General features: G+C 40.7%; 1 protein-coding gene across 1 annotated transcript in view; it reads left to right on the forward strand.

Annotated features, from left to right (window-relative positions):
• The first annotated feature begins 2353 nt into the window (after positions 1-2353).
• HNF4G (hepatocyte nuclear factor 4 gamma) overlaps positions 2354-12875 on the forward strand; it is a 127082-nt gene continuing 116560 nt past the window's right edge. The window contains exon 1 of the mRNA XM_078441975.2: positions 2354-2650. The gene's annotated coding sequence lies outside the window, so the exon portion shown is untranslated. The remainder of the gene's footprint in view (positions 2651-12875) is intronic.

Consider the following 12875-nt stretch of genomic DNA (forward strand, 5'->3'; position numbering starts at 1 on the left):
ACAAATACACATGTGTATAGTCTCCTTCTAAACGCTAAATATTGAAACAGAACTTTGTCTTCTGAGAACCCTTCCCTTAACATTTATCCTTCTCTCTTCTTTATCATTGTGTTCCTCCCACACCCTCCTCAATGCATCAGGGACAACTCTCTGTAGAACACATTTTTCATCTTCAGCATCATAAACCCATGCCATGAAAACTTGTAGTAAATTAGTTTCAGGGACAATATAAGTGATGCTCTAAAGTTTTGTCAGTTGGCATCGGCTGTTCTAGTAAAGACTGCTGAACCAACTTCTCCTACCTTCCTTTAGCTCTTAAGGTCCTTTTTTGTTTGTTTGTTTGTTTGTTTGTTTAGTCATCTGAAGCCACCCCCTTCTTGCAGTGGGCAAGCGAGGTTTGGCCGTGCTACAGAAACTCTTGGAGATTTTTCTAAATTAAACAAATGCAGTGCTTCCTTTAAATGATAACTAACTCTTAACAGAGTTTATACTTCTTTAATTGCACTGTCATTTCTCTCACCGCTAGTCAAAATCCTTGTGACAAAATTCTCTGGCAAAGGTTCTACATGTTGTGTCAAAATAACTGTGAACACAGAACATGGTGATGATCATTTCCTGGTAGATCAGTGAATCTACTACACATCGATGATGAATTGATCACCCCAAACCGAACCCATTCACATCACGGATTGTTAGTAATAAAGTAAACAGAGACTCTTGAACTAAAATATGGCTTCTCTGCTGGGAATACCGGATGGGATGTCAGGTAAGCATTAAAGCTTCCGTGAATAGGGACGGAGAATTTGTCTTCAGACTGTTAGCGTTTTGTGGGAACTATATTTATGTTTTCACAAATGATATGACAATATTCACTAAGGATCTGGGAATAGTTTTAAGGAGAATGTCCACAGGTGATCTTTAAACAGCACACCTATGAAAGACTTGTGTAATAAGCATAAGCCGTTAATTGTTACCCTTCTGCCTCAACTGTCTCTGGACGGTTTCCTGGAGCCCACGTGAACAGAGGCCGCTTTGGTGACTAGGTTTGCACACCGCGTGGGCAACAAGGACCCAAAGAATGTGTTTTGCTCAAGAGGGTCGATTTAAAGAAAATAGTATATGATTTCTCTCCTTTGTTCTGATTTCTAAAACAACCAACGACTTGTTTTTAAAAGAGCCTTTGAGCAAGAGATTCAGAAGGAGGAAACTGAGAAAGTTTTGTAAGCCCGATCTAAAAAGAAAAAGAAAAAATACCTAGCTCTTTGATCTCCTTGGCATTGTTATTACAGTCTTAAAATAACCGCCACCCCCCTGGTCGGAAAAGAAAAACCTTACGGATTAAGTAACTATTTATCTCATGAGGATAATTACTTGTTTGACCTGAAGTCATTCATTCCCGAAACCACCAAGTTAAATTGTTGAGATGTTTTTTAAAGCCACAGCTTTTGGGCTATATTGCCTAGTGAACAAAAGCCTGACCCAGATGACCAGCAAGTGCCGAAAGGGTCTGAGCATCACTTCGTGAAGTCTAAAGCTTGAGAAGACGCCTAGGGTTTGAGAGGGAGAAAGAAAGCTTTCCATCAGATACATATGTAAAGAGGTACTTAATGACTGAATCCACAGGTGGCTGGGTAGGCAGGGGAAGGGGAAACTAGTCTGCCACCTCTTCCCATAACTCTTGCTGAGCAAGGTGGCCACAACCATCCGGGCAGAAGTTAACCCCAGCGGCCAAGGTGCAGATTAATGAAATGGTTGCGGCTTCCCCTAGTGGTGTGGCCGCAGTGCTGTCCCTAGGAACCTATTCATTTCCCTTCAATAATACTTCCGGCCCTTTTCTGGACCTCATTGGCTCAGAATTATATCTGCATTCTGGGGTCAGCAGGCTTTCTCCACCAACGTCGGTCCAAACGCACTGCCTCAAGGTTGACACCGCCCTAGACTAGGCGTGACCGGGAGAGGACGGTGCCCGCGGTGCGGGCCGGGCGCGGAAGCTGGTGGGGCTCCTCCAGTGCGGGAGGCTGGCGAGGACTCCAAACGGTCAAGCGGTGGAGGGCCTCACCCTGATGGTGGGAATTTAGGCATGTGGCGTTTGGCAGTTACCTCCGGGCGGACCTCCGGGCGGCCTCGGGGAGGCCCCGGTGAGCCACTACGGTCAACGGGAGGCCGGGGTTCGGGGCTTGCTGGCCCGCCCGCCGGTCACCCAGGGGCCTTGGGAACAGGGAAATGCGCGCGCCGAGGCGGTGGCGGCCTCGCCGCTTTCAGTTTTCATTGAGGCTGCTGGTTACTGTTTAACATCCCCACCCACGTTTCAGTTTGTTTAGTAAATCGATCGTTCGGTGAGAGTCAGGCCGCTGCCTTGTCGCCATTGAGCAAAACTAATATCCTTCAGCATACGGTCAAAAGTCTTTGCTAGAGATCAAGACAAACAAACAAACAAACAAACCACAAAATCCTTAAGCCTCCTCTCCCAGCTCCCCCCAGCCCCACCCCCACCTCCCACCTCCGCGCTTTCAGCCAACTTCCCAGGCTCGGAAAAGTGCGGCACGGGACGCCGCTGCTGGGGTGGGTGGGGGGAACGTGCCGCCGGGAGATGCGGCGGCTGCGGCGCAGCTGACTGCGACGCGGGAGCTCCGGGAGCGCCTCCGCGCAGGTAAGTTTCTCTGCCCGCGCCGCGCGCGCCGGGGGCCGAGCCCGAGTCCACCGCCCCCGGCCGGTGTCGGGCGGGAGGAGTCTCGGGGCCCCTCGGGCTGCTGAAGGAGGGGCGCCCGCCCACCCGCCCGCCCGCGAGCGGCTGAGCCTTGGGATTCCTACGCCAGGCAGGGATGAAAGGAGATACCTCGAGGCCTCCCCCAGCCTGCGGTGGAGGGAAGAAGAAAGGGTTGCAGGAGAGGCGGTGGGGGGCACGCGCAAGCCGCTCACCCAGAAAAAGTAAAAGAAAAGTTGGATTTGTTTGGGAGACAAAGCTTTGGTGTCGTCGGCGGGTCACATGGTTGCCAGGGCTCCGGGGGGCTTCGGTGGAGTTTTGTTTTTGTTCCCCCCCCCACCCCCACCTTGGCCTGGGGCAAGGCCAGGGCAAATGGATATCTACAGGCCCCTGAGGTTTGTGGGGAGGTGCTTGGTCCTGGAGCATCATCCCAACGCCTTGCTCCAGTCTTACTCAGTTCTCCCATAGAGACGTTTTGGGAGTGGGCATCTTCCAGTGAGGCTGCTGGGAGATTATATGGGAAACATACATATATAGTTGTATCTATAACTATAGATCTAACTATAGATAATCTATAGATCTATAGATCTAACTATAGATAATCTATAGATCTATAGATCTAACTATAGATAATCTATAGATCTATAGATCTAACTATAGATAATCTATAGATCTATAGATCTAACTATAGATAATCTATAGATCTATAGTTATAGTTATCTGTAATATATATCAATAGTTGTAGTTAATATCTATCTATAACTATAGATACGTATAACTATATATGTACATGAATATATAAAATTCTATCTAAACCAATTTTGCTTCCTTTGGGCAGAGATCTCTTGCAAGCTTGTTTGAACACTGGGTCATTTGAGTGTTTCCGTGTCTAAGGAGAATAAGCCAGCATGTGATGTCATCTTTGAATTGAATATAGTATGTGCTTCATACCTGATGAGCCGGTTACTAAGGCTTGCTCAAAAAAGTCCAAGGACCCCTCTCCAACCTGCAGTCTTCAGTAAACTTTCATTTGACAACAAGGGCTGGAGAGCACAGAATACAGAAGCTCTAAACCTAAAGGGTTGTCCTGAAAGCTTACCACCTCATAGATAGCAACATTTCCTGGTTTTGTTCTGTTCCTTTTCCCACTTTTCCATCCGTTTTATCTGTATCTTCTCCCTCTTCACAAACATTTACTCTTCATTAAAATATTCTTCCTCTCCTGCTATCCCTACTTTTACATAATAATCCCACAGTTCCCACCCTCTCACCACACCTTTCTCTGTTTTTCCTCTTTTGTGGACACATCATCAAGCCACCTGATATATTATTCTGTGTTGAAGTCAGTGGCCCAGTAGGGTTGGCTCCTCCCTGGGGGAAGAGGAGACAGAGGTGTGAGTGTTGCTAAACTACTCCGTTTTCTCTTTTCAAAGTGGAGAAGAGGGGTTCTTGGCTGGCTCTGTTGGTGGAGCATGTGACTCTTGGTCTTGAGGGTCCTGAGTTCCATCCCCTCATTGGGTGTAAAGATGACTTTAAAAAAAAAAAAAAAAAAAAACTGGAATGGAAATTGAGAGCCATTGTTCTCTTTCCATTTCTCCTAAGCTCCATTTATGGGCCTACAAATATGTAATTTTTCTCAACATGCTTTAGGAGGGTAGTACAATGCTTAAAGTACTATATGGGTCTATTAAGATCTTTTAAGCCTTTTACTCTGTAGTTGTTATCTAAGCATATGGGACAGTGCAAATTTTGGGGGGATTGCTAAGCTTTTTTTTTTAATACCCTCATGCAAATAATTTTGGTTTTGAGTGCCCCATTTCTTTGAAATTTTTTGTTATTTCTGTGAATTCTGAAAATAGTACTTGCTTATAAAGCAACATGAATATTATAGTAAAATATAAAGTGAACCCCCTTCCCTATTCCACTTCATATGTGTAACTGCCATTGATAGTTGGGTTTGTGTCCCTTCATGTGTGTGACCACAGGAATTTTTCTTTCATTATTGCAAAAGATTGGCTAATGGCTCACATCAATATCATACCAGTGTTTTGAAGTTTATTTTTCAGTTAATATTTATCAAATATTTCTCTGTCAATATATGAAGATTCTTCTTTTCTTAATGTATCGACCCAGTGTAGCCAGCCACCATATCCCAGAATATTCACTTGGTCGTAGGGTTGTTCACTGCACAGGGGTGACCAGCTAAGGGGAAGTGAGGACTGAAACCTTGATCTTACAAATAGTGATGCAGTGAATGTCTGTGTACATTATCTTTGCAAGGGTACTGCAGAAGATTTATTCTGAGAAGAGAATTGCTGGCTCTAGGGGGATGTTCACTTCAAATTCAATAGATATTGCAAGGAAACTTCTTAAGTACCCACAGCGTATTTGCTGTGCTCTTGCCAACACTGGATAATATCAGTGTGTTTAAAATGTTGCCAATCTGATAGAAAAATTGATTTCTCCTTGTTGGAGTTTTATAATTTGGAAATTATATAAACCAGTCTTGGAACATCTGACTTGGAGAGCTTGAGAATTTTGTTTTAAAAATATAAGAAAGTAGAAAAGGACTTGACTGCATTTCAAAATACCATCTCATTTTGAGCTTGTAAATGATACCACTGCATTTGCTACTATCTTTCCATTTACTAAATGGCTAGAGATGCTGATACATGGTAAGTGAGAATTCCTGGGTCACAAACATGTGGCTCTGGTGTGCCTTGTAGTTGCTGTTGGGATTTTTGGCTCTTGACTTACATGTTTGCCACCTTCGTTAAAGAGGTTTCACACTCCTGGGAATGAAAGCTCAATTTTAGACGAGATATCATAGCTTTAGATCCTTAAGCTATAGATGCAAACAAAATAACCAGATGTGCAAATCTGTTCGCTCTCCACATAGGAACTGTCACCTGCTAATATTGATCAGCTCATACACAGACACAAGGAGTGTTTCAAAAATGGCTTACTCTTACAGCTGGACAACTTGTTTAGGAATATCAAATATATATATAATATATACTTATATGTATGTGTAATATACATATTTAGCTAATACTGAATTCTTAGTATGTGCTATAAACTATTCTAAGTTATTTATATGCATTTTTTTTCTTTCTCGTATATTCTTTAAACAAATTTCTGTAGTTCATACTAATATTGTCCCCATTTTCAAATGGGAAAAATGAAGCACAGAGACATTTAAAAACTCCACTAAAGTTACACATGTCCAGGTGATAAAACTGGGGATTCAAATCCAGTCTCCATGGCTCTAGGCCATGAGAGTAACAATGGCTGCTCTACGGGGTCATCGGGTTGCTCACTGCACAGGGATGACCAACTGAAGGGGACGTGAGCACTGAAACCTTGATCCCACCCTGCAGGCCAAACTATGTTCCTTTGCTTTCATCTGAGTGTTACCTAGGGAAGGTACTTTTCTGAGTCACAAGTCTGTAAGGGCTCACAGAAACCCTCCTCCTGATGTATTGGGAGCTGTATGTATACAGATGTGCTTGTGAAACTAAGTGCCTTTGTAACTCAATACTGTTGTGCCCATTCATTATGGATACACCTTCAAGAACAGATCTGCCCTATTGCCTATACTTCTTGTATTTAATACATAATGGCACAGTATGATCTCTGCATGGGAGAGTTAGCTCATAGCCTCTGATGTTGTGTTGCCATGAAAACCATTGGTTTTATCAAGATGGGTTTCTGGAAAATGCATAAGGAGTTCATTGTCTTTTTCTTTTTTTGTGATTTTTCTTAACATTTTGATGGACATGAAGGTCTTTGAGGATGACCAACTCACGGCATATAAGCCAAGAAAGAAGGCTTTGTTTCATGTAGAGAGGTTTTTATTCCTGCCCTACCATTTACTAATAGGGGAGTAGGGAGGAGGGGACGTGGGCAAGTCCATCTTTTTCATTTTTGAAGTGTATGGGATTATAATACCTATCTTATAGAATTGGTATACTGATTATATATGTTAATACATGAAAACATTTAGAACAATGATTTGGCATACATTAAGTACCCACTATGTATTCTGTGTTGCTGCTGTTGTTTTCATAGAATGAGATAATGCATCTAAAACACTACTTGATTTACAGTAAGTTGTTAATAAGTGTCACCTGTTTTTATTGACCTTCTCTCTAGAGAAATTCTATTTGCATACACAAACAAATTACGTATGTCTTCAAGAGTTTATAGAGCCCTAGAGACCTGGGTAAGCCCTCTAATAGGCCTCAGAGATACAATGATGAGTAAGGTAGACATAGTTCCTGACTTCATGGTGCTTTTAGCTAAACAGGGTACAGGGATTGCCCTGAGTATGTTCAGTGATTAGAGCATGGAGTTTGGATCATTAAGATCTGTGTGCAAATCTGTTTTGCTCTCTGCCAGCTTTGTATCCCTGAGTAAGTTACTTAATGTTTCTGTGCCTGAGTTTAAAAAGTTGTAACATGAGAATAGTCGTTACTCTCAAAGTATATGGGTATTAATGCTTGTATTATTTATACCAAGCATTTCATTTTTTGAAAGTTTGATACTTTCTCTATACTCTATTTCAGTATAGCAGAATCACAGTTATATATGATAGCAAAAAGTCAACATAAGCATCTAGGCATTGTGTCCTCATCTCATTTATTTTTTTTTAATATTTAAAAAAATTTTTTTTACATTGATTTATTTTTGAGAAACAGAGTGAGACAAAGCGTGAGCAGGGGAGGGGCAGAGAGAGAAGGAGACACAGAATCTGAAGTAGGCTCCAGTGTCAGAGCAAGCGGTTAGCACAGAGCCTGATGCGGGGCTCAAACTCACAAACTGTGAGGTTATGACCTGAGCCGAAGTCGGACGCTCAACCGACTGAGCCACCCAGGCGTCCCATGTCCTCATCTCATTTAAAAGTATTAGCTAATAACATCATCTGGGCCCAGTAACTTAGTAATTTTTAATATTTTGAATCTTTGAGTATTGTTCCTCTAGGCTCACATACTGTGTTGTGTTTTTCTCATGCTCTTAGCATACTTAAGATTATGACATCTGTCCCACTATTTGTTTGTTTGTTTTGCATTTTCTTGTTTCAGACATCGTGGCTATAGGTTGCACATGAAGTTGATATATGTTAATTTAGCAGGCATTAAGTTATACACACCATACTAGGTGCCTGGAATACAAATTTAAATAAAGTAGTGTCCCTGCCCTCAAACACAAATAATCTGCTTGGAAGACAAATACATAGAATCATCAATAATGTAAGGTGACAACTATTCCATTAGTATAATGGGTAGAAGTACCATGGAAAATGGAAACACAAAGGATACATTTAGCCTGACTAACCTGGAGAGGAGTTAATGATTCTCTGGTTAGAAGTTGTTGAGTAGGGAAGAATCAGAAAGGTGTTTGGGACAGAGGAGATTACAGTTGGAACAGGTGGTATGGCAGGGATGACGTGAAGAAGGCACACAGGCCAGATTGTGACTGGGTGCCAAAGAGTTGGGCTCTGTCCTCTAGGCATTGAAGGGCCATCAAAAGTATGTAAGTAGGTTGGATTATTAAAGTTTACCCTCTTTTTTTTTTTTTTTCCCTTAAGATTGACTGGAAGCATTTGAGTCAGATTGTTAGGTACTTACGGAGAGGACTGTCTCCCTACGTTAGGCTAATTTTCAGCAAAATAATGATTATTTCTAACCTGAATTTTTGCACAACCATTTTCCCTTCCTAGTCTTACCAGCCTCCAGTCAGTTTCCCAAGTAGCAGTTAGACAGATGTAGAGAATACCGATTGGATCATTGTTTTATTTTGTTTTGTGTTTTCCTTTCATTTAAAATTCTTTTAACATTCATTCATTTTTGAGAGAGAGAGACAGACAGAGAGAGAGAGAGAGAGAGAGAGAAACGAGCAGAGGAAAGGCAGAGAGAGAGGGAGACACAGAATCCAAAGCAGGCTCCAGGCTCTGAGCTGTCAGCACAGAGCCTGATGCGGGGCTCAGTCACTAACTGTGAGATCATGACCTGAGCCGAAGTTGAAGTCGGAAGCTCAAGTGACTGAGCCACTCCGACGCCCCGTGTTTCCCTTCATTTAAAACAATCTGTTAACTTCTTAATGCCCTTAGCATGAAGTGCTATGTGACTTGGTCCATGATTTGCAATTAAAACTTCACTTCTCTTTTCTTGAGATCCCTTACTTTCCTTCGGCTGGAATAGATGTCTTAGTTCCTCAAATGTACCATGCTCTGTGCCTTCAGGGTGCTGCTTCTATTCTTTGGCACTCTTAGCCACCATCACCATCATTTTTCCCTCAGCATTTTAGCCAGGTTCCACTTATCTTGTAGGTCGGTGCTTAAAAAAACACCTTCAAAATCTTTCCTGACTCCTGATCCAATACATCAACTTCCTTGGATCTTGCTCCCTCCCTGACATGATGCTTACCAACTTTATCACACATCGTGTTTGGATATTTGATGATCATTCTTCCAGACCAATTGTTGGGCCTCTGAGGGCAGGAACCGTATTGCTCTTGCCCACTTCTTTAGTTGGGCATTTAGCTAAAGCTTAATGAGTATGTACTCACTGAATGAAATAACAATAAGGGAGGAGGAAGTTGAAATACCAAGAATAGAATTAAAATTTTTGTTAGAAACCTGATTTTTCAGCACTATATTCTCTATTGGGGATTAAGCAATGACTGGAAATGATTCTCTCCTAAGTTTTTCATGTCTGGTTGGGGATATGAATAAAAACACTATTACTGTGATAAGTGCAAATATAGAGTACTGGAGAAGGATTACAGAAACCTACCAGAAAGCCCACTAACTTTTCCTGGAGTAGGTTGCACAAGAGATGACATAGTAATCCTTTATCTTTAAGTTAAGAGGGATATAATCTCTTGATATTGAGATATAATTACATTGAGATAATTATATTGAGATAGAACTTCCATTGAGTAAAATCCATCCTTTTCAGTGAGTTTTGACCGATGTATGCAATCGTGCAATCACTACCACAATGCAGATGTAGAACATTTCTGTACCCACTTTACCCCAAATTCCCTCATGCCCTTTAGCAGACAGCCCCTTCCATCTCTCCACAGCAACCAATGATGTAATTTCTATCTCCAGTGTTGCCTTTTCCAGAATAATATATAAATAGAATAGTGTAGGGGCACCTGGGTGGCCCAGTCAGTTGAGTGTCCAACTCTTGATTTCTACTCAGGTCATGATCCCAGGGTCGTGGGATTGAGCCCTGGGTTGGGCTCTACACTGAGTATGGAGTGTGCTTAAGATTCTCTCTCTCTCTCCCTCTGCCGCTCGTGCGCCCCCACCTCAGATAAAAAAAAAATTAAAAATAATAAAAAAGTAAAATAGTGTAGTAGTGTATAGCCTTTTGTGTCCTGCTTTTTTTCATTTAGCATAATAATTTTGAGATTCTGTCATGTTGTATGTATCAGCTTATTTATTCCTTTAAAAAAACCAGATATATGAGGTACAATTGACATATAATAAGCTGCATATATTTAAAGTGAACAATTTAAAAAGTTTTGACATATGTATATACCAGTGAAGCAATCACAATAAAGGTAGTGAATGTAGCCAACACCTGAAAGGTTTTTTCAGGGTCCTTTATAAACCCTACGTCCCGCTCCTACCTCAGATAACTACTGATCTACTTTCTGCCCTTGCAAATTAGTTTGCATTTTCTAGAATTTTATATCCATGGGATCACACAGTATTCTTTTGCGTCTGACTTCTTTAACTCAGCATAATTCTTTTAAGATTCATTCATTTTGTTGCATCTCTCAATTCTTGTTTATTTGTTTGCTAAATAGCACTGTTTATATTGACCCGTTGATGACCATTTGAATTGTTTCATTTCTGTTTCAGTTTTGGCTTTTGCAAGTAAAGCTGTTATGAACATTCCTGAACAAAGTTGTTGTGTGAACATATCCTTCCCTTTATTTTGTATACAGTTGACCCTTGAAAACATGGGTTTGAACTGCACAGACCCACTTATACGTGGTACTTTGAATATATTTTCTCTTCCTTATGATTTTCTCAATAACATTTTCTTTTTTCTAGCTTACTGTATTGTAAGAATACAGTATATAATACATATAATATACAAACTGTGTGTTAATTGACTGTTTATGCTATTTGTAAGGCTTCCAGTTAACAGTAGGCTGTTAGTAGTTAAGGTTTGGGGAAGTAAAAAGTCCTATGTGGAGTTTCAACTGCATTTGTGTGGGGGGGGGGGCGGGGGGGGCGGTCAGTGTCCCTAACCTCTGTTGTTCAAAGGTCAACTGTAATTACTTAGAAGTATAATGGCTAGGGGCGCCTGGGTGGCTCAGTCAGTTAAGCATCTGACTTCGGCTCAGGTCCTGCTCCAACAGTACGTGAGTTCCAGCCCCACATCGGGCTCTGTGCTGACAGCTCAGATTCTGTGTCTCTCTCTCACTCTGCCCCTCCCCCACTCGTGCTCTGTCTCTCTCTCTCTCTCTCTCAAGAATAAATAACATTAAAATAAATGAATGAATGAAAGAATGAATGAAGTATAATGGATGGATCATATAGAAGAGACTGTCAAACTGGTTTCCTGAGTAATTGTACCAATTGATGTTCCCACCAGTAGTTCTAGTTTCTTTGCATTCTTGCCAACACTTGGTATGCCCAGTCTTTTAATTTTAGACATTCTAAAAGATACGCAATGAGATCTCATTGTGGTTTCAATTTGCATTTTCCTAATGATGAATGTATCTGAGCATCTTTTCATGAGCTTATGTATGTGCATGTACTTTGATGAAGTTTTGTACAATACCTATGCATCTCCCTACACCTTTTAAAATTTGAGTTGTCTTCTTATTATCAAGTTGTAAGAGTTCTGTATATTTTATAGCTACAAGTCCTTTATCAGATATGTTTCAAGTATTCTTTCCCATATGAATTTATGTTTTGTACAAGGGGTACAATTTGACCAAGAGATGAAGAAAATAAATGATAATAAATAAATGATAAATGATAAGAATAATGTGCAAGTGAAAAAAATAAAGCTAGTTTTATGGTTTTATGAGGCTCCAATGTATAGTAAAGCAGGAGAAGGTGGTAGAAAGTGATTTTACAAAAATAGGAAGAGGCTTGAAAATAGACACTTTTTTATGTCATGTATGGAACTTAGACTGTCTTTTTTTTGTGTGAGCACCAATATTAATAAATACCAGTATAATAACAATAATTATACTAATATGTGACCTTTACAGTTTATGGAATTCTTTTATATGCACAGTTTATAGTGTTTTCCCCTACATTATTTTATTTAACTCCTCTGACAGCCATGGGAAGACAAAGACTTGGAGGTGTGTGTAGTCGATGTCAAATATAAATTTTTGGATTTTGAGCCAATTCTTTTTAGCTAATGTCTGTGTGTGTGTGTGTGTGTGTGAGAGAGAGAGAGAGAGAGAGAGAGAGAGAGAGAGTTTAATGTGTGAGGCAAGAATGACGCTTGGGTTGGTCGCAACGGCTCAAGAGTACACTTTCCCAGTGGGAGAGAGGGCAGTGTCCTACTGAGCTCTGGGAGAGGGTATAGTAGACTCTAGTAAAGGTTGGGGAGTATAGTTATACTTTGAAAATGACAATTCACAGTTAATGTAGAAATGTTTTACAAAAATTCCAGAATCTCAGAGGATTTTCTAGACTCTGTGATTTTTCTTTTAATTTTCCTTTATTTGTAAACTGATTCTAGGTGAATAAAGTAAAACTGTATGTATTTGTTAGTTAATTTGCTAAGGAAACATATAGTGTGACCTAGTTTTTTATTTTTTAAATTTTATTATTTTTTTTAGTTTGGGGAAGTTCAAAGATAATGGGAAGTTTTTAAATATCATCTGTATATTTTGGTTGAGTATATTCTGTCTCCATTGTCCTGTCCAGGGCCCTGACTTCTTTTCCCATACCAATCACATGTACCACTTGTCAGCTTCAGAAACAGGAAAAAAATTACATGCTGAACAATCTCACAATTTAGGATTTCTCTCTCCTTCTTTCTCCCTAACTCCCTTCCTTCCTTCCTTCCTTTTCTCTCTTGGAAGTTTTGGCATTTCCCCATTTGCTCCGTTTTTTGCAAGTTTCATCCATTTCTAACTCCTGTGGGTTCTTTTCATGGTAAAGAAATAACAGGATGGT

This window comes from Panthera onca, chromosome F2, assembly GCF_046562875.1.
Source record: "Panthera onca isolate mPanOnc1 chromosome F2, mPanOnc1 haplotype 2, whole genome shotgun sequence".
Classification (NCBI taxonomy): domain Eukaryota; kingdom Metazoa; phylum Chordata; class Mammalia; order Carnivora; family Felidae; genus Panthera; species Panthera onca.